Genomic DNA, 26316 nt, shown 5'->3' with positions numbered 1-26316 from the left:
CTCCTCAAAGACACTTTCTCTCTCTTTCTCTCTCTCTTCTTCTGGTATCCCTATAATACGAATATTGTTCCATTAGGATTGGTCACACAGTTCTCTCAATATTCTTTCATTTTTAGAGATCCTTTTTTCTCTCTGTTCCTCAGCTTCTTTGTATTCCTCTTCTCTAGTTTCTATTTCACTTATTGTCTCCTTCACTGTATCCAACCTGCTTTTAATATCCTCTATCGTGCTCTTCAACGATTGGATCTCTGACCTGAATTCATTCCTAAGTTCTTGGATGTCTTTCCGTACCTCCATTAGCATGTTGATGATTTTTATTTTGAACTCCCTTTCAGGAAGAGTCATGAAATTCATATCATTTAAATCTTTCTCGGGAGTTGTATTAACAATTTTCCTCGGGATCAAGTTTCTTTGGCGTTACATATTTGTATTTGGTGCCCTCTAGTGTCCAGAAGCTCTTTTCTGGAGCTGCTCAGCCCCTGAAGAAATGTCGGGGGTCGCAGGGGAGCAGTATTGGTGCCTGGGGGTAGGAAAGAGCTGTTCCCCGCCTCCCAGGGGCTGTGCCCATCTCCACTGCCTGAGCCAGTAGGTGGAGCACACAGGTATAAGCTTTTGTCCCAGAGCAGCCAGATATGGATCCCTGCTTTCCTCAAGTGGCCAGAATCCCAGTCTCCCCAAGAACTCCGCCTGTCCCAGCTTTCCAACCCTGTAATCAGAAGACTATGATGAAAGCACCATGAAATGTAGGTTTGTGCTCCCAGCGCAGATCTCCGGGGCTAGGTATTCAGCAGTCCCAAGCCTTCCACTCTCTCCCTGCTCCGTTTCTCTTTCTCCCGCCGGTGAGCTGGGGTGGGGAAGGGGCTCGGGTCCTGCGGAGCCACAGCTCTGGTACTTTACCCCATTCGCTGAGGTCTGCTCTTTTCTCCAGGTGTGTGCAGTCTGACACATCCTCTTTCCAGTTGCTCTCTCAGGATTAGTTGCGCCAACTATATTTTCTAATTGTATTCAGTTTTAGGAGGAAGCCTCTGTCTCTCCTCTCACACCACCATCTTTAACCCCTGATTTTCCCCAGTTTTAAATTATATAGTCATATATTATTTGCTTAACGTCTGTCACCCCAACCAGACTGTATGACCCCTCAACTAAACAGCATGAGGGTGTGGACCTATTCATCTCGCTCCCTGCTTAACACCCCATTGCCTAGCATGTAGTGCTCTGGGTACTTCAGAAATGCTTGTTGGATAGATAGGTGTCTTAGCACAGAATCTGCCCCCAATATAATACCACTGTTGTTATTTTCCACCTGAAAGTCTCCATCTTTTAAGCAGAGTATCTAATGAGGCGTCTCTAGGCAGTGACTCTAGGAAAAATAGGCAGACCCCTCCTGCCCAGTGGCTTATTGCTGTGCCAAATTCTCTACTAAGATGTAAGCTCCACAAGGAAAGGATCACTAGTATGTCCCAGCACCTAGAAGAGTATCTGGCACCTACTAGGCACTCAGTACATGGTTGTTGATTGAATGAATGAATGAGTGGAAACTACACCATAACCCAAGCAAAGCACCAGGAAGAAGGAATTAGAGCTCCTTTCCCTTCCTTCCATGTCTTCTCCTTTCAGGTCCCACACAAGGGAATCTTTGAGGATCTGTGTTGGGATCCAAGGCCAGGAATCAATCAAATATTTCTTAAGTATTTGCTAGAGCCCTTCTTGTGGAATTCTGAAACTGGTGAGGTTCAGTCCCTGTCCTTTAGTAACTTCTACTCTAGGTTTCGGGAAGAGGTCCAGCCAGGAAACAGAAGCCACTCTAGGTGTCTCCATCTGAGGCATTTAATGCAAAGAATTAGGTAAGGAGGGGATGGGAGAGCTGAGGAGCTAATCGGGACCAGAAGGACACATCTGGAAAGGTAGCATCAGCAAGAAGGCGTTGCCCCCACAGGGCTGGAAGGACAAGGAGTGGATGGTGTTACTGGAGGCCAGAAGCTGAGCCATCTGACAGGATCTAGAACCACAATGGGGTCTAAGCAGGAGAGCTAGCTCCATGTGGGGAGGGGCTACCTGCCAGGGTCTGGGCTCATGCATGACACACAGTTGCTACCAGGAGCACAACCTGAAGCAGACAAGAGAAAAACCGAAGAACGTGGGGCTCTTCCCTCCTCCTGCCTCACCCTCTGATGCCAGCACCACCCACTGGCCAAACCCAAAAAAGAGCTGGAGGGCAAGGGTGTCTGGGAAAGGTGGTTCCTGCGATACAAAAGAGACAAAGCAGATCAGGAGAAGGGCATGTGTGGATACGAGCACAAACAAGCAGAGGGCCAGTTCGGAGAGATAAGAAGATATTTCAAGACATGTATCTCTTAAGGAGTCTCCCAAAGTAATGCTAAAACTTTCAGAGGAGGAAGGTTTGAATCTGTCTCGTTCTTGTTCCCACTGTCCTTACCCTGGTGAACACATTCATTGCCTCCTGTTGGAACTGTTCCCAAGAGCCCCTCACTTGGTATCCCCAGTGCCAGTCTCATTTTCCTAACCAGATTCACTTCTACTTTGCTGCCTGGGTCATTTTTCTAAAAATGGAAGAAATTCTAAAGGAATTGGGCTGGTTTCTGGCCAATCTCATTCCCTGCCATCTGCCCTGATTACCTACTAACACACTCTCTACACACTATAGTTTCTTCAATACACTGTGTGTCTTCACTCATGCTTTTCCCTCTGTACTGAATTTTTTAAAAAAAGCATTGGACTCCTATGCATCCTTCAAAGCCCATCTCAATTATTACCATTTTAGTAAGAACTACTATACTCCTCCTGCCCTGCCTTACAGAACTAGCCTCTCCCTTTGCTCTGCTCCTTCAAAGCATTGAACATGTATCTCTATTATAGCCGTGTGGGGAAAATGGAAGTTCCTATGGCCAGGATTCTCATTTGACCCTGATCCGCTTGCTCACTAAACACATGTGGGCAATATGTTATTACTGACTCTATATAAAGAGCTCCACCCAGTGCTCTGGGCTGCACAGCTGCAGGAGAGCAGAGACTGGAGAGGTGGCAGCGCCGAGCACAGAGACTGAGATAGCTGCAGGGGCAGAGAGGCCCAGAGGCAGAGACCGGCGTGCTGTGTGCACACTTGCTCTGAGTGGACGGGATTCTAGTGATTGACCTGCCACTGTGGGAATAAAGTTGGGTATAAACCCTTTCACCCCAAGAATGTTCCACTATCATTTTTCAGTCTCACCGAATCAAGAGTGAACTTGCCCAGGGCTGAAACCCATTGGCAAGTCAAGCCCTTACCGATAATTATTAGCTATAATCAATATCACTGTGAGCAGCTACAGCAGCCTACCCCTCCTTGCCCTGTGCAATCGACTAGTAGTTAAACGTACGGACTTGAAGTCATAAAGACCCATGCTTAAGGACCAATGGTTGGCTGGGTGGTTTTTAGATAAATTTTTAACCTCTGAGTTTCCATCTTTCAGTTTCTTGTGTGGGGAAAATCATTACATCTCATAATCTCATAAAGTTTTAACTACATGAGACAATGCATGTAAATACTTAGCATAGTGTCTGGCACATAGAAAGGCCCCAATAAGTCCCAGCTGCTGTTATCTAATCGAACTCTCTTAAAAAAAAAAGAGCGCAAGAAAGCGAGATCATATTGTATATGCTGATGTGTAAACTATTTTTTTATTAATATCAATTTTTTTCCTGTCTTTGTTCTTTTCACATTTTTTTCTAACTTTTTACTTGGAAAAATTTCAAACACAAAAGTTGATAGATTAAAATAAAAACTCCATCCACCTTTCACTCAGATTCACGATTGCTAACATTTGCTCTGTGTCCCTCACCCTCTCCCTCTGTGAGGGAGGGTTGTGTCTGTGTGTATATGATATATGTTCTCTTTCTCCTGGACCATTTGAAAATAAGCTGCAAAGATCATAAGACTTCAGCGTGTACCTTACATTGTCCTAGGAGGATCTATAAGACCATTATCACACCCAAGAAACAGCACTGATATAATGACATTTCCTAAAATACAACTCATATTTCAAGCTTCCCTAAAATGCCCTGTAGAATGGTTTTTTTCCTTATAACATTTGATAACTATATAGAATTGTACTGTATGGATGTCCCATAATTTGCTCAACAAAACTATTATTGTTGGACATCTAGGTTCTTTCCAGTATTGCATAATTGTACACAGCTCTGAAAAAAATCTTTAGGTCAATGATACCTTAAAAAAAATCTTTATAACTCTTTCTTTATATATTTGACTTTGTATTTCCTTGAGAAGAATTCCTACACTGGAACTTGGTCCAAGGAGATTCAGCATTCTAAGAGCCTGATGCTAGATGCTAAATTGCCCTCTAAGAAGATTGTACCACTTTATGCCTCCAGTAGTGGGCAAGAGTGCCTGTCTCCACTCCTTTGACACCACTGCTATGATCAGTTTTGTCTTTCTTAAATTAATGAAAGAAATAATAACAACTAACATTTATATACCATTCCTGACGTGCAAGGCACTATTCCGAGTGGATGACGTATATCAACTTGCCCACCCTTTATAACAACCCTATAACCTTAATTTTATAGTTGAGGAAACTGAGGCAAAGCATTTCAGCAGCTCCCAAGGTCAAACAAGTAGCGAGCAGCCACCTAGGCAGCCTGAATCCAGAGACTATGCCATTATCTACATTATGTTATTACCTTTAAATATAATGCCTAACATTATTTGATAATTCCTGAAGTTGAATATTTTTCAGTGTTTGTCTTTTATTTCTATTTGTAAAAATTCCCTGTTTATATCATTTCTTTCTTTTTGGAGTCCAAGGGATCCTAAGATGTATATCTTTTTATTAATGATTTTTCAGAACTCCTAATAGAATAAAAATACCAACTTCTTCTCTGTCATATTATCTGTGGCTTGCCATTTTCCCCTTTAAATTTATTTATTTATTCATTAATTTATTTATCTAGCATAAGATTTTTATTTTCTCATTGTTAAATCTATCAATACTCCCATTTAAGGTTTGTAAGTTAGGAAGGTCTGCCCTGCTTTTAACAGGATAAAGGTTATGCAATATGTTATCTTACATCTTCACATTTTATCCTTAAATCTTCAGCCCATCTTATTTCTTTTCACCTTTGCCAACACCAGCACTGCCTAATTTCTAAACCAGATCCCAAATACCTCCCAGAGATAGAAAAGGGACATCATTGCTGAATGGTGGTCCCAGGACATTTACTACTTCATTAGTCTGGAAATGGCACCTGAGTTCCTGAGGAGCAGTGCACCAAAGACAAAACAGAATTGCTATTTCAATCTGTCTCACAAATGAGGTACCCCTTTTCCCTCCTGCTTTCCATCCAAAATATGAAATACTTGATACATGTTAGACAATTAAGACAAAAGCCTGTGTCCCCGGGATTCTCTGCAGCAGGCTATTGTAGGGGGAGCAGCAGTAGTTGAGGGAAAAGCATGCCAAGAATTCATGTCAATTTGAAAGACCTTTTCAGGGCTTTATTTGTTCCAAGAGTTTTTTCAAACAATTTAAACACAGTCCGATGAAGTGTTTCAGGCACTTTCAATACCGATTATGTCTCCTCTCCTTGAGGCCATTGCCTTGCTTCAGTACACATTACTGTTTTCAGCATGCTTTGATTTTAACATGAGCTAATCCCATTCTTTCTCCCCTTTGCTTTTTGCCCAAATATTGTGGCTGAAGCCATTACTCACAAAATGAAACAATTAGTGAATTTCCAAATATGCTTTGGGAGAAAAACAGCAGCCCCATGGCTCATGCAACAGTTTGGCACTCGCAGTGCCTTACAACATAGTAGATAATCAGTCAATGTTTGCTAAGTAAATTAGTGAAAGTGTGCATGGGGTCCAGGAAAGAAGAATAGCTATTAAGCCTATAATGAACAATAGGGAGCATACTCTGAAATTTTTGCAGGGGAACTTAAGCTTTAAAATTACAACTTTAATTCATTTGCTCATTTAGCTAATAGAGAATTTTCCAATGTGTGTTCCATAAAACATTAGCCCTATGAAACGCAGACCAAAAAAAAAAAAGTTTAAAAGTTAGAGAACCATTCTCCCTCTCTTAGAGATTCATTATGAACACTTGCATATTAAAGGCTATGTCCCTGCAGCATAGAAACATGTTTAAATTAATTTAAACTCCATAAGGGCAGAATTCAGGTCTGTTTTGCTCGCTAATGTGTCCCAAGAGCTTCATATAGTGCTATTAGATATTTATTGAATAAATGAAAGAATGTCCTAGTTATCTATTATTGATAAAGAACTACCAAAAGTTTAGTGGTTTAAAACAACAAATATTTATTATTATCTCAGTTTCTGTGGGTGGGGAATCAGGCACAGCTAAGGTGGGTCCTCAGCTCAGAGTCCCCTAGGCTGCAGTCATCCCAAGCTTCACTAGGGGAGGACCCAACTTTCCAGGTCACTTGCATGGCTCTTGGTGGGCCTCCAGTCTTCCCTGGCTATTGGCTGGACGCTTCAGTTCCCTGTCACATGGCAGCTCACAAAATGACAGCTGGCTTCCATCTGAGCGAATGGACAAGAAAGGGTATCCAAGATGAAAGCTGCAGTCTTTTTATAACTTAATATCAAAATTGACATCCTATCACTTCTGTTATATTCTAACTGTTAGATGCTGGTCAATAAATCCAAGGCACAGGATGTGATTACTGGGAGACGAGATCATTGAGCTGCTTAGAGTCTGCCTATCACAAGGAATGACTGAATGAGCCCAGCATTTTCCGTACTTATTTGGCCTCCTAACTTTTTTTCAAATGATAGCTTTTAATTTAGAAAAACACTTCAGGAAACATGTAGAACTAATATGTCTTCAATGTTATGTTCTAGGGAATAGGAATAAATAAGGCACAATTCCTTTATTAAGTTATTTTTTTCCCAAAAAACAAATATGTTTTGAATGCCTAGCACTGTCTTCTTGAAGAGCTCAGAGTTTAGTCCAAATGTGAGTCCTCTGTAGAATGCATCACTTTGGGAGAGGCAGCTTTAATTGATCAGAAGTACAGATTCCAACAGAAAAACATGGGGAAGAATACTGTTACATTTGTGACTTTCTGACAGATGAGCATGTGACCTCCCTTATGTGCCTCCCTGATGGAGCCCTGGACATGACCTAACCTTGGCTGGTGGGATGCTTCCACCAGGATTTTAAATTTTAAGTGAGTCACACACGATACAGAGCTAGTGAGCAAGCATTCATGGTGGAAGTGGCACTGGAGTTTGTAGAGTCATCAAAGCTGATCATAAGTATAAAACTTCTTATCATGGCACTAGTAGAACTGTATTTCCACACCCCCTAAGAAATTAGGCATGGTCATATGCCTTGCTTTGGTCAGAGAAACGGGAGGGGAGGTAGTGCGCATTACATCAGAGAGCAGCATTAAGAGCTGGTTAAATTGGTTAGCTGGCGGCAACTGTTCTCATGCTCTTCCCTTTTCCAGATTCTGGGATTGTGGAAGCGTAAGGCCTCCACTGGCCTGGAACCTCAATGAGCAGTGTCACCCAGACCATCATTGTAGAAATATAATGGGAATGAGAAATGAACCTTCATCTTTTAAGCCATTGAGATGTTGGGGCTGTTTGTCACTGCAGCATACCCTAGCTGATACAATAATCTAGCCGGGGACATCAGCACTCAGTGTCTAGCAATGGTAGGGTGAGTGTCCAGCAGTGGCAGTGCCAGTGGCAGCAGTTTAACCAGACATGACTCTGGCTGCTTTTTTTCTATCTAACCTCTCTTCATTCCTGCCTATGTTACGAAACTGGTTCTGTGAGGTATAGCCTTCCAATATCCTTCCAATAACTCCCTTTCCTGCACAAATCACTCAGGGCAGATTTCTGTTGCTTGCAGCCATAAACTGCCTAATAGCAACTCTCTTTCATCCAACAGGATTCTATTGAGCCCAGTGTTCATCATTGTCCTGACCGCAGGCAAGCTTAAGATTGAAACTCAAAAATGAGTAAGACATACTCCCTAATCTCAAGTAATGTATAACCTCACAAAACAAATAATATGCATATGAATGAAACTAGTGAGAAATTTAAAATCAGCCAAATGACACTGAAGGCACATGGATGGTTTCTTTACCAAGAAACTTCCAGAAGAAACAACAGATAAAAAGAGGTAGGGCATGTGTATTTTAATTTCCTTGTACTACTCTTCATGTGCCAAAATTGAAGTCTTTTGATTTGAGCAATATCTTCTCAACACTGGAAACATTATTGCCAACAGTGCCTGGCACACAGTAAACAGTAAGTATGTATTTGTTGAATGACTAAATGAATGAATGTGATTAGGGCACACAGGTTTTAGAATCAGCTACCTAGGGTTCAAATCTTGCCTCTATCACTTATTAGCTGTGTGCTGCTGACAAGTTCCTATGGTTACTGAGCCTGGAAACAGAGATTTCTGTGATCCTCAATAAAATGGAGATGCTACTACTATTGGTTTCCCAAGATTGTTGGCAGACCTGAATATATGTGATGTCATTTAGGAAGCATCTAATAAATGGAGTATAGGAGTTTAGACACCCATATATATACATACCTATGCATGTGTGCACACAGTCCCCAGAATTCACTTATTAATTCACACAGAAATTGTTCATGAGCATTTACCATGTGCTGCACATACTGCTGAGGACTGAGAATCAGTGGTGAGCATGACATAAAACCTTATGATAAGTGGGATGACAGGGAAGTTCAGGGCGCTGTGAGACTATACCACAGGGAAAATTTAAAATGACCTCTGACAAAAACCAGCATGTCTGTCCTTTGCACTTGTCTAAATTCTCCCAACTTCCACCCTGTGTACTTCTCCCCGCTGAAAAAACAAAGTCCAGATGTGGCAGGTGCTGTAAGTCACCTCTCCAATGTTCATTTCTCCTTTCTTCTTACTTTTAGGACCTTGACTTTCTTTAGGATAGTAATGTGTGCTGATTCAAGACCATTTCTTAAGCTCTTCTGCAGCTAGGGGGTGGCTGTGGGACTCAGTTCTCGCCTAAGAGATACAAGCAGAAGTGTTCTAGGCATTTCTGGGAAAGATTTGCTTTACTGATGTAGGTAGCCTTCCTCCTCCCAGTCACCTCCTTCTTTTAGCAGCCTGAACATGAAAGGGAGGCCAGAGGGGCAGTGAGCATCCTGGCTCATGAGGACACATGAGGAAACAAATTCTACCCACCAAAGATGGCACAGAGGAAAGCTGGAGGGGCCTAAGGCCCCTGACGGCAATGGGAAGCCACCCTACTTGCCTGAATAAGCATTATTCTTTGGGTTCTCTGTTGCACAGCAGAGTTCTGAGTCTTTGATGTTATACTTAACCATCTAACAGATATTTACTGAGTAGATATTTACCTACTATGTGCAAGGCACTATACTAGGCCCTGGGGAGATAGCAGAGCAAAAAAGGATCTGCCTTCAAGAAGTTTACTTTAACTTTGAGGGTACAAACAAGATAAGCAGCAAAATATGTACTACGTTAGTGGAAAAGTTCTGCGGAGAAAAATAAAGCATGGAAGGAGAACAAAGCTGTCAGTAGTGGGAGGATTACAATTTAAATAGGGTGTCCAGGGAAGTCTCAGGTGAGATGGTGTCAAATGAAGACTTGAGGGAAGTTAGGGAGCAAATCATGAGGATATGGAGAAGGATATTCCACCAGAGGGTCCAGCCAGTGCCACAGCCATGGTGCAAGGAGGTGTGCTGAGTGAGAGGACCAGCCAAGAGCCGAGAGCGGATGGAGCAAAGTGAGCGGGGGGCCTGGGGGAGATGGGGTCTGGGAGGTGACGGTGGGGAGCGGAGGTGAGGCGGGTGTCACAGGGCACCAGGTGGCAAAGCTTTTCCTGTAAGGGGCCAGGAGATTTTAGCCTTTGCAGTGTACACGGTCTCTGCTGCAAATGCTTGGCTCTAAGAAAGCAGCCATAGGCACTATGTAAATGAATGGTATGGCTGTGTTTTAAAACTTTATTTACAAAAACAGGCAGCAGGCAGCAGGATTTGGCCGGAGGACCCTAGTTTGCAGAACCTTAGGGTATGGTAGATCGGTACAAGAACTTCGGCTTTTACTAGAAGTCATTGGTTAGCTATTGGAATGATTTGAGCATGGAAGTGGCACGAACTGAATCTTATCTTAACAGGATCACTCTGGGTGTTAGGCTGAGATTAGAAAATAGAGAAGGAGGTGAGAATGAAGAGGGAGGCTAGTTTGGAGACAACTGCAATAATCCAGGCTCATGTCACATAAAATATTCCCTTGGTTTCCAAATCATTGGCAAGAGTAAGGGCCATGTTACTCAAACGATTTATGCAACCTGCCATACTTCATGCATAATCAGTGTTACCCACCTCCCCTCCAAAGAGGTGGACCCCAAGTGCTTTGCAACCTGATTGGCCAAGCAGAACATGAAGAACGCTTTATCTAATTGAAACAGTGGGGTGAGATATTCAATAAGCAACATGTAATTAGCCAAATTAGAATAGACACAAAACACCAAGGCTCGCATCCCCACAAAACTCAAAAACAAAAGCAGCCCAGCCCCAAGCTCAGGTAATTGCAGAGAATACAACCTGGCACTGGGGTATTTTGTTGACTTAATGATAGAACACGCTCATCACAAATATTGAGATGTGGCCAGCAGTAATGGAGTGGCGATTTTCCTCCTTTCTGCTGCACACATTGTGCTGGCCCCAGGGACAGGGGAGGCTTTTGATAAAAAGCAGCCATGTCTGATTCGAGTCTGGCAGAAATGGACGTGCTCAGTGGCCATCTGTTGGTGCAGGAGCTGAGTTGGGAGGAGCTTGGCAGACACTGCTGCTTCCCCATCACCATTCCTGCCTTCCTTCTGCTGGGAGGAAGCCTCACCTGTGTGCTCCCTGAGTGGCCAAGTCCTCAGGCAGGCAGGGCCCTTCCCTGCCCCAGGGATGGATCTTTATTGATGTGTGCCAGCTGAGGGGTTCTCATTCTCCCTGCTAAGTCTGGTGGCCCTAAGAATGTGCCTCTGAGACCCCTACTGCAGGGAGGGTAATGTGACATCAGCCACTTGCTGCACTCGAAAATCCATCAGTATGTTGGTGATGACTCCCATTTCCCTTGGGCTGCTCCCAGCCAGTGACAAGGTATGGCAGGCATGTCGCTGGGAAACACGGGACTTCTCCAACAGGTCTTTGCCTTGAGTTCCCAACAACGGCCTTGCCGAACTTTCCTTAGACACAGTGCAGTGTAAGATGCTTTTATCCAACCTAGTATCTTCGTGGCTATCAGCTAATGACACTCTGTGACATATATTGACACCTGGCTTTATGTCAGACACTATGCCAACACTTTACATACAGTGCCTCACTTAATCCTCATGGCAAATATGTGATATAAAACTAGTATCACCATTTACAGATGAAGAAATTGAGGCTTGGAAAAATTGACTAACTTGCCCAAAGGCACATAGTCATGAAGTGATAGAACCAGAATCAAATTCCAATAGTTAGTGTCTAACACTAGCTTTTTCTTACCTTGTTTTCCTCTTCATCAAGAACTTCACATTTTTCCTCCAACTCTTTATACAAAAGGTCAGATCATACATATTTTCAGCTTTGTGGGCTAGACTGTCTCTGTTGCAATTACTTCACTCTGCCAATTGCAGTGCAAAACCCGTGTAGCTGTGTTCCAATAAAACTTTATTTGTAAAAACAGGCAGTGGGCCTGACTTGGTCTGTGGCCAGTTTGCTGACCTGCACTAAGTCATCACTCCCTTCTCCTATTAGCAATCTCATCCCTTCTACCTACCATGCCTGCTACCACAATGCCCATTGCTAGTGACTGACATATGGAGTCCAGTGACTCCAGTTTATTGGATTACCATAAGGTTTTCAGCTTCAGCTAGGCAGGCTCACTTGTACAGGCTTCTTCTAAGGCCCCCCATTTGGCCCCTAGCAATGGGATTGCCATTATATACATATATATGCAAATATATAATTTGCATAAGGAAGTTAGTTTAACAATATTTCATTTTATTTTAACTCCCTCCTACTTTCCCTCATGTCAGGTGGCAGGGAAAGGGGCATGGGCATTTTGGGGATCTGGCTTCTGAGAAGGCATTTACTTTGGGTCTAGCAGGCTGTTTATGTGGTTCACTCTGTTATGTGTATGGTCAGGCTATTGCTTACCCCTCCAGTGTGGGAATGGCTTCCAGAGCACACCTAGGAGCCCCCATGACACTCCACCACCAGCGTGAACCAAGCAGGGCTGGAGATGGCACGGTGTCCTATGAAAGGGTCCTGTAGAACCTGTCGCTAGAAGGAAGTGGGGGTGGGGAGAAAAAAGGCTTGAAATGTAAGAAGGCAGAACCCCATCTGTGGAAAATTCCTTTAAACATTAGACATGTAAATTTCTAAGTGGAGGATTGGGTTCTCATCCATGGCTAATCAAAACAGAATTTCTCTTTTCAGGAGAGCATTTGGTTATATAGCATATGTGATTGTGAACACACTACACATTTTTTATGAGTATTGCAGAAATAGTAAGGTGCTTAATGAATGTTAGCTATTTTATTTCATTTTTCCTTCATCTATAAAAATAAATGGAAAATAGAAAACTGATAACATTGATATTAGCACTAAGATACATAGCTCTCAGAAACAACACACTATTACGAATCAAGAGAGAGAACAAGGATCAGATGCATCAGTAAATTTTTAGCTTGGATTTGACACTTACTGATATAAGCTAGCCAACCGTGGTCATCTGTGAAGGAAAAGAACAAAAGGAAAGATCATGCACAAAATACAGGAGCCATATCCTGAAAGGTAACGCACAAATAGGAATTCCACTGGGTTTTTATAACTGGGAAAAAGCCTCCTCTCCTTTGTCCCTTGAACATTGGATTTATACATACATTTTCAGTAGCTCATTTGTATTAAAGTCAGGCACTGATCATCCCTAGGCTCAGTTTCTTGATCTGTAAAATGGGGATAATAATATGATTATTATATTAGGAACTGTTTGTGAAAGTGCCTAGCAGAGAGTTGGGCCCTGGTGGGTACTCAGTACATTAAACTCTTCCCCACACCAACCTGTTGAATGCGGAGTGACCAGCTGGGCAACTCTGCAGGCCTTACATGCTAGTGTTTGCCAGCATCTGTGCTATTTCCCAGTGTGGCCATTGGCTTAGGGTTTATGCTGAGTAATACCCTGCACTTAAGCAGAAAACAAGGAGATGCAGACCCCTGGTCTGAAATGAGTGTGGCTGGCAATCCCTGTTGCTAGGAATAGGGCTAAAGTGATGGGCAACCACAGGAGGCGTGAGAAGGACAATGACTTGGAACCTGTCTGGTAAAGAAGAGATAATGGGGAGCCCACCCTTATTGACCTGGCCCTGCCCTTGATCCTCTGAGAAAACGTGCTCAAGCCATGTGCAGTTCACCCTTCCATCTATCTTGCAAGCTTGGGTTTTACTCTAAGTGCAATGGAAGCCACCAGATGGAAATCATTGCTTTCTAGCTGTATTCTAACGGAATGATCAATCTGTAGAAACGAGAAAGTCTCAATTTGGATGTTCATCTCATGGTAAGCTGATGGCATTAATGCCCCTATTCTTCACCCCTCTGTACATCTGTGCCCTTTGCCACATGACGTTCCAATTCCTCTCTAAAGATTTACCTAGAATCTGAACCAGATGTGTGACTTACTTTGGGCAAAGGACTGTTAACAAGAGTGATACAAGGGGAGACTCTAAAAACCACTTGCATGTTTCTACCTCCTCTGCCATTACCATAAAACATACCTGGCCTAGCTGGAAGAAGAAAGACATGGACTAGAACTAGACCTCAGTCGTCTCATTCAAAGTTATCCTGGATCAGCCAACAGCCAGACAACTTCCATACCTATGAATAAGCACAGGCAAATCAGCAGGGCTGGTTGGTCATCCAACACACACTGATCAGAGGCACAGAAGCAAGCCCAGCCCAGAGGAGCTGGACCATGCAGACCTGTGAGCTAATACATGTTTATATGGCATTAAGGTTTTGTGGTTGTTGGTTGCATAACATTATAGTGGCAATAGATAATTGATATACACCTCAAATTAAAACTGCTTTAAACTGAAACTCATGGAAGCTCAAAATCAGTAGTTGAAATGAAATATTTGTATGGTTTAGTCTCTTCCAGCATAAACTCTGGAGTCTTGGGATACTGGATTCACATCCCAGCTCATTCTGTATTGCCTGTCAAGGCTTGCACTAGATAGTTCACTTCTCTGAGCCTCAGTTTCCTTATCTGTAGAATGGCTTTAATGACATATCCACCCTGTAGGATTGTGAGAAGAATCAAGTGAGAAAACACCTTGTAGATGATAAATACTCCTCTGTAACTTTTAGTTGTAATCATCAACATGTACAGAGAGCAGAGAATAAAAGTGAAAAGGAAATAGAAGCAGCAATGGAAAGCATGGCATGGGGAAGAGATAAGAACTTTTATAGAGCCTTGTGTTGAGCATTTTGCCCTGGCAAGTAAGTGGAATCTGTTGTAGGGAAAAAGCAGAGAAACAACAGTCTTACCTAGAACATAACATGCTTGGCTGTGAATCACTTTTCAGATATTGGATTAAAAAGGATAACCAGAAGCAAAGAAACTGCCAGGCTAGTGTAACCAGAGGCCCAGAGGTGGCCTCGTAGGCTGGCATCATCCACACAGCACAAGAGGCATTGCCAGGGGTGTTCCACCCCGTAGAGGTAAACAGTCAAGGCGTGCTCCCTAGGAGACACGGTGCTGAGGCCAGCAGTGGCTGGTAGGGGCAAGGACTGCTCTCAGTGTCAGGCAGTGGCTGAGGGTAGCTCCTCCTCCTGCGCTCTGATCCCACCTTCTCCTTTCTCGGAGGCCCTGCCCCATCGATTCATCTCTCTTGCCTCTTGAAGCCCTGCTTCTGTCTGCATCCTTCTTGGGATACAAACATGCTCAAGCCCCCCTCTTCCAAAATCATCTCTGCACCTGCCATGCTCCCCTCCTTCCTTCGCTGCCACACTTCTTCAGAGAGTTGTCTGTCCTCCTGACCTCTGCCTAACTCTCCACTTACGCCTTCGCTTTCAGGCACCTTCAAGTCTAGTTGTTTCTTGGTCCCCCAAACAACTGCTTATAAACTCTCAAAGACTTTACATCCTTAATATGTCCCATTTCCACCATCTCCTTGTTGCGTTGATGGCTATGACCTTGGTTTTGATATCTATAACTTTTGACTTAGGAAATCACAATAATCTCTGATTTAGGAAATCACAACCATCTCCGGTCTCTCTTTTTACTAATCTACATTCCATATCATTCCAGACTCTCCTCTCTGAATCACACCTTTGAGGCTGGCTTTCTCCTGCTCAAAATCTCCCAGTGGCTCCCCATTACCCACAGAGATAGTTTATACTCTCTAGATTGTTTCAACGACTTTCAAGCTTTGCTCCCATCCAGCTTTCCCAGCACTCTCACTCATGAATCCTACGCTCCCATCAAACTGAATTATCCTTTATTCTTTGTACATATATTAAAGAATGAATATATTAAAGTATACCAAGTACTTTAATACTTCCACTTAATAACTCCATGATTTTGCTAACACAGTCTGTCATTCCCTGCAGGCCATCCTGCAATTTCTACATACCTAAATCATACCAAATCTTCAAAGTCCAGCATAAATACTTCCTCCTCCATGAAACCTTATTTTATCATCTCAGGAGAAATAAATCTTCCCCTTTTCCTTTGCTAGAAATTGACACATTTGTACCTATTAGTATAGTTTTTGTACATATTTTCTCTCTCTTGGACTAAGGACTTCTTGAGAGTACAATTCATCTCTATATCACCGCAACACTCAGCATAGGGCACTGCACATAGCAACTATCTAATTAGCATTTCTTGAACAAATAAATGAGTGTATTTCAAAATATCATTCACGTAAAGATGGTAACTATAAGTCATAATCACCAACAGTTATACCATATATTAAGTCATGTTTGACATAGTAGTTAACCTAGGGGTTGCAAACTCAACGGACTACAAGGGCCAGGCAAGTAGTGTGATGGTAAAACAGGCTTGGGTAAGTACAGTGGCAAATGTTAGAGTGTCTGGCACAATGTACGGGGTGCAGCTGCTCCTCAGCACCAGCCAATTGCTGCCAGTTGGAACGTGCGCCCAGCATTATCAGGTCATTTGATTATTAGAGAGATACTAGAAATATGAATATTTATGTGAAATCTTCCAGGTTTTAAAAGCGAACAGCCAGCTCAATTTTTTAACAGTTGAGCTGCCAATTTGCAAGTTTAAATAAATCCTGTATTATGTTTAAGTGAAAACACTAACCAATTGACTTACCCGATACAATATACACAGCCAAGGACAACTGGCTCTCTGAGAATCAGAGCGTCCTACAGTGCCTTTAAGGCTGGCCTATGGTTGATTCAGAGGGTACTTTGTGGCTCTGCCATGTCCAGACTCTCATTTCCAGCATCAGTTATCATCAGAGAAAAAGAGAGGAGCTTTCTGGGAACTGAAACCCTCTGCTTGTCTGTAGTCTGCAGACAACTGTATTGCTTTTTTCTGACTACATCTATTTCCAAGCCTGTTTTTATTTCCCCTCTGTCTCCTGCACTGAGCAATCACTCTGCCAGCCTCTGGGCAGGTATCAGAGAACTGCAGAGCCAGGTCTCCCAGCCTCTCAAACTTCATAAACTTCAATGGCTTGGCAGAGCCAAGACTCAAGAAACTGAGGGCAAGACAGGAAACCACCACGCTCTCTCACAGCCCAGGTGATGTTTAGCACCATTCTTTTAGGAAATATTAATAATATTGATGGTAATATGACTAAATAGTGGGCCCCTAAGCTAGATTTCACAAGCTTGTTGAATTCTCACAACAATCCTGCAGAGTAGATGTATGAATCTGAATCAGGGTAAGTTAATGACTATAATAGTGAACCCCCTAAATTCCAGTGGTTGAACACAATGCAAATTTATTTCTTGCTCACCTTACAATACAATGTCACTTGGATTAGGAAGGGGAACTCTGTTTTATGCAGTCATCTGGGGACCCAGGATCCTTCCACCTTGTGGCGGGACCCTCCTCTAGGACTTCAGGTTTCTCTCTACTCAGCTGGAAGATGGGGACAGAGAACAAGGACTGCACGTGGGAGATCACGAACAACCAGTCCTAGAAGGGGCTTCCATCAGTTCTGCTCACAGTCTATGGACCAGATCTCAGTCATGCAACCTTACCTGACTGCAAATACACTCGAGCTGTATGCCCAGGAAGAAGAGGGGACCAGATACCAGTGAGCTGTACAGTCTCTGCCATAACGGTCACTCCTAGTTCCTACACGAGGAAAGCAAGACTCAAGAGAAGTTGCGCCACTTGCCTAAGGAAGGTCATAGGCCACTAAGTGGTAGGGCTGCACCTCAAGCCTAGACTGGTCCAGCAGGGGTCCACTTTTCTGCACTGCTCCATTTGCTCTTTTCTGCGTCTCCCATTCCATCTTGGACTGTGACATTAATAAATGCGATATACCCACTCCTGTAAGACCCCTTGCATCTAGAGAATGTTTCATCGCCATTCCCGTGAGCCTTTGCCTAAAGAGGCTGTCAACTCTAAAGTCTTTGGACTTTCCTAAAATGGAACAACCTGCCTTCTTCTAGAATAGAAAAAGGCAAGGAGCAGGTCACAAGTGATAGCACCTCACCTCTCCAACAAGGTTTCCCTGGGGCGCTCCTAGGCTAACGGTGTGCCACTCAGTAGTGTTAGCTGGCTTGTATACTGCTTCCCCTGTCCTCAGTAGCCTGAGGGCACATGGAATCTCATACCCCTGAGTGCTCCAGAGCCCCATCGCAGATGTTTACACATCATTAGAACCTATTCATGTACTTTGGTCATTAAATTTCTTAGTTAAGATGGCTTACAAGGTCCATACAAATGCGACGATGTTAAGTATGTGAGGAAACTTGAATGTATAATTAGTTAGTTACCAATAGGAAACCTCAGTGTTAATCTTCCTAGAACCGCTTTCCCACCAAGAAAAAACTTGGCTGGGTTACGCTCCTGAACTCATGTACTTCCTTCATAATACTCATAACAACTACAACTTTAAAAAACTTCTTGTGTAATAATTGATTTAACATCTGCCTCCCTCTCAAGACTATAAACTCCATGAGGGCAGAGATCATGTCTTTTTTTACTCGGCACTTGTATCAATCAGCTAATGCTGTATAATAAACAAGACCCAGACTTGGTAACTTAGAGTAATTATTCACGATCTCTTACATACCCACAGGTCAGCTGGGGTTTGACGAATCCAGGCTGGTCTCCGCTGAACTTAATTCCAAGCTGATAGTGCTTCTTATTCTTCAGAGCTGCTGACATGATTTTCTCATGGCAATGACAGAAATGCAAGAGGCAGTGAAAGCAAATTCTTATAAGGTCAGGTCTTGGAACTGGCACCCAGTCACTTCTGTCCACCCTTCATTGACTACTGTGAACCACATGGCCAAGCCTGACCTCAGTGGGTGGGAAAACACACTCTGTCTCTGGTGGGGGCCACTGCAAAGTCACACAGCATAGGGTAAAGGCAGAGGATGGGTGAAGAGTCGGAAGCAATAATACAATGTATCACGCGGCTGCATCTGCAGTAGCTGTAACACTGCATTGTATATCAGACATGTTTTGAATAAATGTATAGGGCATTCCTGGTAAATTAATCTCTCTGGGTTGAGAAAAACCCACTAGTTGGTGAGGATTAGCTAATATGGCAGGGTAATATATTAAAAGATTAATTTGTATTTGTTCTTCCTAAATGTCCCCCTCCCTGCAGTTCAAGCAGAGAGCTGGAGGGAATTGTGTGTCTGCTTACAAGGCAGAAGAGCCAAAGCAACCTAGAGCCAAAAGTTCTTCTGATCTTTTGTTCAAGTCTCGGCCAATTGAAGAGAGAATGTTGGTCTCCGTGAAAGAGAAGGGAGGGTAGGAAGGCTTTCGGGAGAGGAAGGCCTGCCCAGCCAGGAGGCGAATGTGACCACAGAAGGCAGCAGACCCATACACCGCTCTGCAGCCCATTCTGGGAATACGTAAGAGCTTCAGAAAGGAGAGTTCAGTGTGCCTGAGACAGAGAGACCCTGCGCCCACCCAGAAAGAGCTCCAAACCCTACAAATGGCCCAGAAGCAAGGACTTCTGGATATCAAAGTCCCCCTAGGGCTTGGACAGTAGGGACGCCTGGCCACTTCAAGCTTCCCAGAACCTGTTAAGACCCTGGGACATGAAGGACTCCCCCTCCAGGTCTACGACTAAATTTCCCACATCCCAGTGGGATAAGGGCCCAATGTGATCACTAAGATGATTTAATGAAAATAAAGAAAATGCTATTTCTTAGACATGTCAATTAGAGAAGTTATTCACACTCATTAAACTATGAAAATTGTAGCTGGGAACTGGCAAACCAAGGCTCTTTGAAAGCTCAATGTAATAATAGTACTTAAATATTTCTCAGACATTTCACATTTTCATGTGAAATCTTACAGTTCCATACAAAGCCCAACACAAGGCACTAGGGAGGAGATGCTGATAATAAAATAAAGAACCTTTCCCTCCACCTTCCAGGGTTTGAGGGCTCTTTTGTAAAACCCACACAATCTGAGATTATGAAGTTAACATTAGCAATAACGTTTAAATTATGCAGGCTCCCAGCTGTGCTGTGATGTTTGCACACTTTCTAGGAAGTGACTAATTATAATTAGTGCTTAAATACAAAAGACATACCTTCATTAAAAGAAAGGGAGAAAATGAATTTTACATATTTAGGCATTGGTCTCCCAGCACTGGCTATTTTCATATGCTGGGCTTGCTAGCTGAAGGACAGGAAGGAAATGAATGCTGATTTCTGCACTACCTGTGAGAAGATGGATTTAGATGGCTGTGGGTGAAGCGAGGACGCCAGACACATAACAGTTCCCAAGACTAAGAATGCTGCGTCAGCCAGTCACCTCACAAAGACGGCCGGGAGGGGCAGAAACAAGGAGCAAGCCACCAGCACAGCTGGGTTCTTGTCCCCAGTCTGTCCCTCATTCTTTGTGGAAGGTCACTTAGCTTCTCTGGGTCTCGATTTCCTGGTCTGCAAAGTGGAACCGACAGTGCCTGCCCTACAGGTGGGGTACATTTTGTGTGTGTGTGTGTGTATGAGAGCATTTTTTTTTTCCCCTGAGACAATAGCCGCTGTTTTCTGAGTGCTTACAAGTGCTTTGGATCCTGTGAATTTGGGATCAAAAAGGAAACACAGAACTCACCTCCTGGGCACCCTCCTCCTCATTACTCATCTTCACATGTCGGTTTTCTCAGTCATCTCCCTCACCGGCCCTTTACCATCAGGGACAGGGTCCAGGTCTTGGTCACAGTCCCGGCACCTACCATTGTGTCTGCACATAGTAGACACACCATAAATATTATTTGGAAGTAGGAAGGAAGAGAGACACCTTGTCTCATATTGATAGAAAATGGTTTCGGTGTTTTAGTCGTTTCATCGGTACCCCAACTTCTTTGAAAACAAGGGGTGTGTCTAACATTTCTGGTATTTACTACAGTGCCTAGCAATTCTGAGCATGCAATTATTCATACATTCCATGAATATTAATTGAGCTCCTACTATGAGGAAGGCTCTATAGTAGGTGCTAAGGACACAGCACTGAACAAGACAGCCCCCCTTCCTGTCTCATGGGATTTAAGTTGGAAAGGTGGAAAGGATAGTCAGAACACTAATGAATCACCAGACCAATAAATAGTCAACCATAAATTTTGAACAGTAATGCAGCAAACATTAGCATCTACCTATCAAAGACTACTATCCTCCTTTGGTTTGCTAACATAACCCTGATTTTGTTTAGGAACCATATTCCTGGTTCCAAGTGACTCAGTAAAATTTAGTTGAGTTGCATTAAACTTGTCATGATACTTTCATTTCCCTCTGCCAATCATTGCTCTGGAGTGGATATGTAATCCAGTTCTGACCAATAGGCTATGAGGGAAGGTCTACCGGAGGCTTCTGGGAAATATTTTCCTCCCTAATAAAAGAGAAAGCTGCACAAGGGACAAGCCCTTTTTCCTGTCCCTGTCCTTCCTGCTTGGGATATGATCATATGACAATGTGATAGTTGCAGCTATGGCAGCCCTCTTGTGCTATGAGGAAATACCTTGTTGACACATGTATGGCACAGCAGGCAGATGGAACCTGTCTAGGCTCCTGATGGCATCCACTGGAGTCTTTAAAGAAGCCTGCTGAGGAGCTTCTTTTTTCTTATTCTGAGTTCTGAAATTGAGAAATCAGATAATGGAGAAAGAGATGAAGGGAGAAATAGCATCATGGCTGCTGAATGTGAGGAATGGGGATGAGAGAACCAGCTGGGCCTGAGCCCCCAGTTAGGCAGACTTGGCACCTAGTTACAGATCACACCCGGAGTAGCAGAGACCGAGGGCTGCACGTGGCAAGCTCAGCCCCAAGGGGAGCTTGGTCCAGTTTATTAACAGATAAGCCACTCTTCCCCCCAAGGGATGGTGAGAGTAAAGGGAAATAAAGAGACCAGCAGTTACAGTGACTGGCTTCCTCCACGTGGAAGGAAGCTTCGAGAAGGGGCATCAAGCACCCCTCACTCATCCCAACCACAAAGCTGAGCCACTGCACCAACTGTAGAATTGTCTCTAAACCTCTTACCACATGAGCCTCATAAACCTCTATTACTTAAGTTCCTTCTAGTCCAGGTTTTCTAGGACTTGCAGCCTACCTGGCCAAAGCACCATGAAGGGAAAGCAGAGGATAGTGAAAGGGACTGTACAAAGGGGAACTCCATTTTTATTTGGACAGGGGTGGAAGTAGTCAAGGAAAGGCTTCTCTAAATTCGTGCTATGTAAGCAGGTCCTGAAGGATGGTGGGGAAAAGGCTTCATAAAGGGCACAGAAGTGATAAGAGCCCGAGGCATCAAAAGAAGGAAGGTCCTCATGGCTGAGGTGGATTCGGTGAGAGGGAGATTCACCGGATGTGCCGTCGCAGGGACAGGGAAGCAGGCGCTGAATCACAGCCTGACAGACGGGATGTGGCAGGAACCCAGGAGTTTTGCATGCAAAAATGGTTAGTAAGGAGTGCCTTAGGTCCTCTCAAGGGTGACAGGGAAGGAGGAAAAGAAGCAGGATTGGCCAGAGGGACAAGTTGAGCTATGATATAGGCCCAACAGCTGTGTCAGCTTATCCCGTGGGGTGTTCTGGGTACAGAATAGCCCTTTGTAACTGTACCAAGACTGGTCAAGACAACCAGAACATTGTAGTCCTGTCATTGCATGTGGGCTACCTGGGAAAGATGGCACTTCAGGGGTCATCCCTGAAGGGGCTGACAGCTAAGGGGGCAAAGTCACACATATCAAGAACCATTGTTTAGTCTCACACATTTGAATAACTTGCTTAAGGGCAGAAGTACATCCTATATGGGCTGGGGCTAACTGTTCCACAGCCTTGGCCTTCTGCTTGAGGGAAGAATGGGAGTTGGGCTTTAACGAATGCTTAATCCTTCTTACAAAGAGGGAGGGTGAATGATTCCAGCAAGACTTGCAAGCCTTGGAAACCTGCACAGGTACAAACACAGAGACCACTTCCATTGCCCTTTAGCCTGCCCTCAGGCTGATTATTTACCGGCACTTGGTAAGTTTTATGAGTAACAGCAACATCACAGCCACCTGATCTTCCCACCCTCTTACCAAACAGATTCACTGTCTTACCTGCTGGCATTTTCCTTGGGCTTCTCGTCAAGGCTGACTCAGCTGTTGCCTTCCTTCAGAATTCTCCACCTAGCTTTGGTTTTTTTGAATTGGGCCCCAGTACATTTTCTCTGAGTCTTTATTTATAGGCATTGTGTCAACTTCTGCTCTCACAAATTAGCCACCCACCAACTTTTTCTTTTCTGAACCATTGCCTCCGTAATAGGAAGAATTGGAAGTGATGCATGGAAACTGAGACACTTTGACATTGGAAACTGGGTTCAATAGTTGGCATCTAATGAGGATTGGGGGTTTCCACAGCTCTCCCTCCTTCAATGATAAGTGTTCCTCCTGACTTTTGGGGACCCACCCCTTGGTGGAGGCTACCAGTCATGTTACATATCTGGCTTCTGGGGTGGCTGTGGCCACCCAAGATGGACCAATAAGAGGGCCAATTTCTTCTGGTCATAGTGATTGGTTCAGTGATGAGCATGTGACCTTGGCTGAACCAATCACTGTTTGGCATCTTTCATTCTAGTCAGAGATTTGGGTGAACCTGGAGGTGGTGGTGGCCAACTACCCCACCAGAGGGAGAATAAAGCTCACACAAGGAGAGATAGCAGAACAAGAAGCAGAAAGACACAATTGTATTTGAGGCCCCTTGTGGCAGATGCCCTGGGGGCCAGCCCATCCATCTCCTTGATTATGCAGGGCCAAAAATCCCACATCCTTTCTCTATAATTTTCTTAAACTAATTTAAACTGAGTTTCTGTTACTTTCAGGGAAAGATTTCTGACTAATACAGATTAATTAAGCCATGACCCTCATATCTATAGTAATATCAGATATTAGAACAAAAACGGATAGTTTTATTCACTTATTCATGTGATCATTCAACAACTATCTATCAAGTGCCTACTAGTTTGAGTAGATACAACAGCAAATAGAAAATAAATGTATGAGCATCACATTATAGACAGCTCTACCCTATCTAAGACAGCACCCACCATTTTCTCTGCTATGTCTGTGCTGTGAGAGAGAGTGAGTTTCTTTTCAGTGACATATCCAAGCAGAGAGTGAATGACAATTCGGCAGGAAGATGCTAAAGATATTTTCAAGCATTGCTGGAGAACCAGATTTAATGAGTTTCAGGGTTTCTTTCAAGCCTGGCATTCTAGGATGGAGGTCTCCATATCCTTTTACCCATTCAGTTAGAGAATGTTCCCAACCTAATTCTGATTCTGTCCAGTTCCAGCTTATGAAACGAGGGCATTCTGCATGGCCGTATGCAGCAGATGTTTGGTAAATGGTGGTGAGTGTTAGGTAGGAACCTCCTTTCCCCATTGCTTCATGTTTCCAAGTGGAGGGACCGCCATTAGAGTAACACTTCTACCCTCTTCCCCACAGGATGTGTGCCTTATATGATCTGTGAATTTAAGACAAGAAGGTGAGTGTGCTTAGTTTCATCAATCTCTCTCTCTGGGGGCCAGATGCTCACAAAACACTCTCATGAGCTCTAAGCAGATCTGTCCCTGCAGAAGAGGCCTATGCTTTGGGAATTAAGTTCAATACCGGTAAGCGTTAGCAAGCAATTTAGCCAGATCTAAGCTATGCTTATTGTTTTATCAGCAGTAGAGCTGACATTTTTATCTCCATCTGCCTAACTCTTTGGGGGTTTTCTCAATTAATTAGGATCTCAGGCAGGGAACAGGGGTGTCATGTATTATTCTTAAATCCCAAGCAAAGTAGCTTACTTGCAGACAAGGCCCTCCCAATTTGGGTTTACCAATCTTGCCAGCCTCATCCCACACTAGCCCCTGCCCTCATTTTTATCCTCCAATAACATCAGGGTGCTTATCATTTCTTTCATACCTTTGCTGTTCCATGTTTTTATGCTCTTTGCTTATGTTATTCTTTCTGCCTCCATATCCCTCTGTTAACCACTGCCTGATCAGCTGATGCTTATCCATTTACTTGTCCTTAATGCCTTAACTCAGAGAACACCTCATCCAGGAGTCTGTCCTGACTGGCACCTTCCCACCACTGCAAGCTCAGTTTGGCACTCCCCTTTGGCACTCAGAGCTTTATGCATAAAGCTCTGAAATGAATATACCTGCCATATCTTTAAAAATATCTTTCTCTCATCACTAGATTTTGAGTCTACTGAGGTGGGGACTAAGTATTCTTTATCTTTGAATTCCTCAGAATTCAGAACCTTTCACAGAGGATGTGCACCATAAATTTGTATTAAATCAATACATAAAATAGCCAATAATGGGTAATACCCATTCCTGAGGCCAGGCTGAACTGGGAAGCCTGCCAGTGGTCAGAAGCAGAATCAAAACTATAGGCAAGGAGACACGTCCAAGCATTTCGTCCACAGGGCAAGGCACAGCAGAAAAATAACAAAGTGAACAGAGGTAAAGACAAGTGGAAGAGGCCAAAAAGCAATATAGTACAAGCAATGGGTCAGAGCAAGTACTACAGAGCTAAGGCTGTGAAGGCTGGTGCTCACCTGTTACATGGTGCCAGGTGCAAGGTCAAGGGAAGATAGAGGAATCCCTAAGGTCATGGGAAGGATTTGATGACAGCGGAGTGCAGGGGAAAATCTTGATTGCACGTGACACATGGAGCCTGGTCTCAGCTCTGCCACTGAATACTCGAGTGAGTTTGGACAAATCACTTCCTTTTCCTGAGAAAGAGTTTCCTTAACTATAAACCTGAACAGCACTAGATCACTTCTAACTTCTCCTCTGGGTTGAACTTACCATGATTCTTCAAGTGCTGTTCCATAGTATGATTGCAGAGGATTCTTCTGTTACATAAATAATATTTAGTCACCATTTTCTTCTTTATAGTCAATCAACCAAAAGTTCTTCCTCCATTTTGCTCTCAGTTCGAAAATCAAGGAGATGGGACTAAATTGTTTTTGCAATCCCTTCTAGCTGGAAAATTTATACTGTGCTATAATTTTCTCCATTCATTGAGCACCTACTCTTTGTTCCTCTCTGTGCTTAGCCCTGTGGCATTCTCTGTTCTGAATGAATTCATAATCTAGTTGAAATGATAAGACTAACACCTTCAAAGCAATTGAGAGAAAAACCTTAGTCTTTTTTATAATTTAGTGCTAAAGTGTGTGTTAAAGACTATAAGGAATTGACAGGTCCTATGAGGGAGGACCAAGAAGGGTTAAAGATATCAGGGCAGATTTCCTAGGGGAAGTAGACCTGCAGGGGTGAATACAACACAGATAAGTAAAAGGAAGACAGAGATGGATGAATGGATGGATGAAGCAGGACATTCTTACTAAGAGGTAGAGCCGAAGGAGAGTAAAAACTTAAGATAATCATAAATTTGTGCAGGACTCATGATGGAAACCTGCCACACTAGAATAAGGGGAGGGAAAAGGGATGGAGAACAACATTTATTGGGCTCCTAATATATCCTAGGTGCCTTCAACTGTTATTTTGGTGTCTACACTCCTACAGGGCCTCTCTAGGAATCATCCCTTCACAGAACTGAAGGG

The 26316-nt window shown here is 43.5% G+C and overlaps 1 long non-coding RNA gene across 2 annotated transcripts in view; it reads right to left on the bottom strand.

The window, feature by feature from the left end:
* Positions 1-6344: 6344 nt before the first annotated feature.
* LOC118970211 (uncharacterized) overlaps positions 6345-26316 on the bottom strand; it is a 59503-nt gene continuing 39531 nt past the window's right edge. The window contains exons 2-8 of one of the 2 annotated variants that reach the window (XR_012121788.1): positions 21240-21355; positions 18334-20468; positions 13822-13921; positions 12934-12996; positions 12756-12782; positions 12206-12331; positions 6345-6559 (exon numbers count right to left, since the gene is read on the bottom strand). This is a non-coding gene — a long non-coding RNA (uncharacterized lncRNA). Of the gene's footprint in view, positions 6560-12205; positions 12332-12755; positions 12997-13821; positions 13922-18333; positions 20469-21239; positions 21356-26316 lie in introns of both variants that reach the window. The other variant, XR_012121787.1, reaches the window with a different exon arrangement.

The sequence above is a fragment of the Manis javanica genome, chromosome 10, assembly GCF_040802235.1.
Source record: "Manis javanica isolate MJ-LG chromosome 10, MJ_LKY, whole genome shotgun sequence".
NCBI classification, from domain to species: Eukaryota; Metazoa; Chordata; class Mammalia; order Pholidota; family Manidae; genus Manis; species Manis javanica.
The sequence above is the reverse complement of the archived record's forward strand: the minus strand, read 5'-3'. Positions and strand labels throughout refer to the sequence as shown.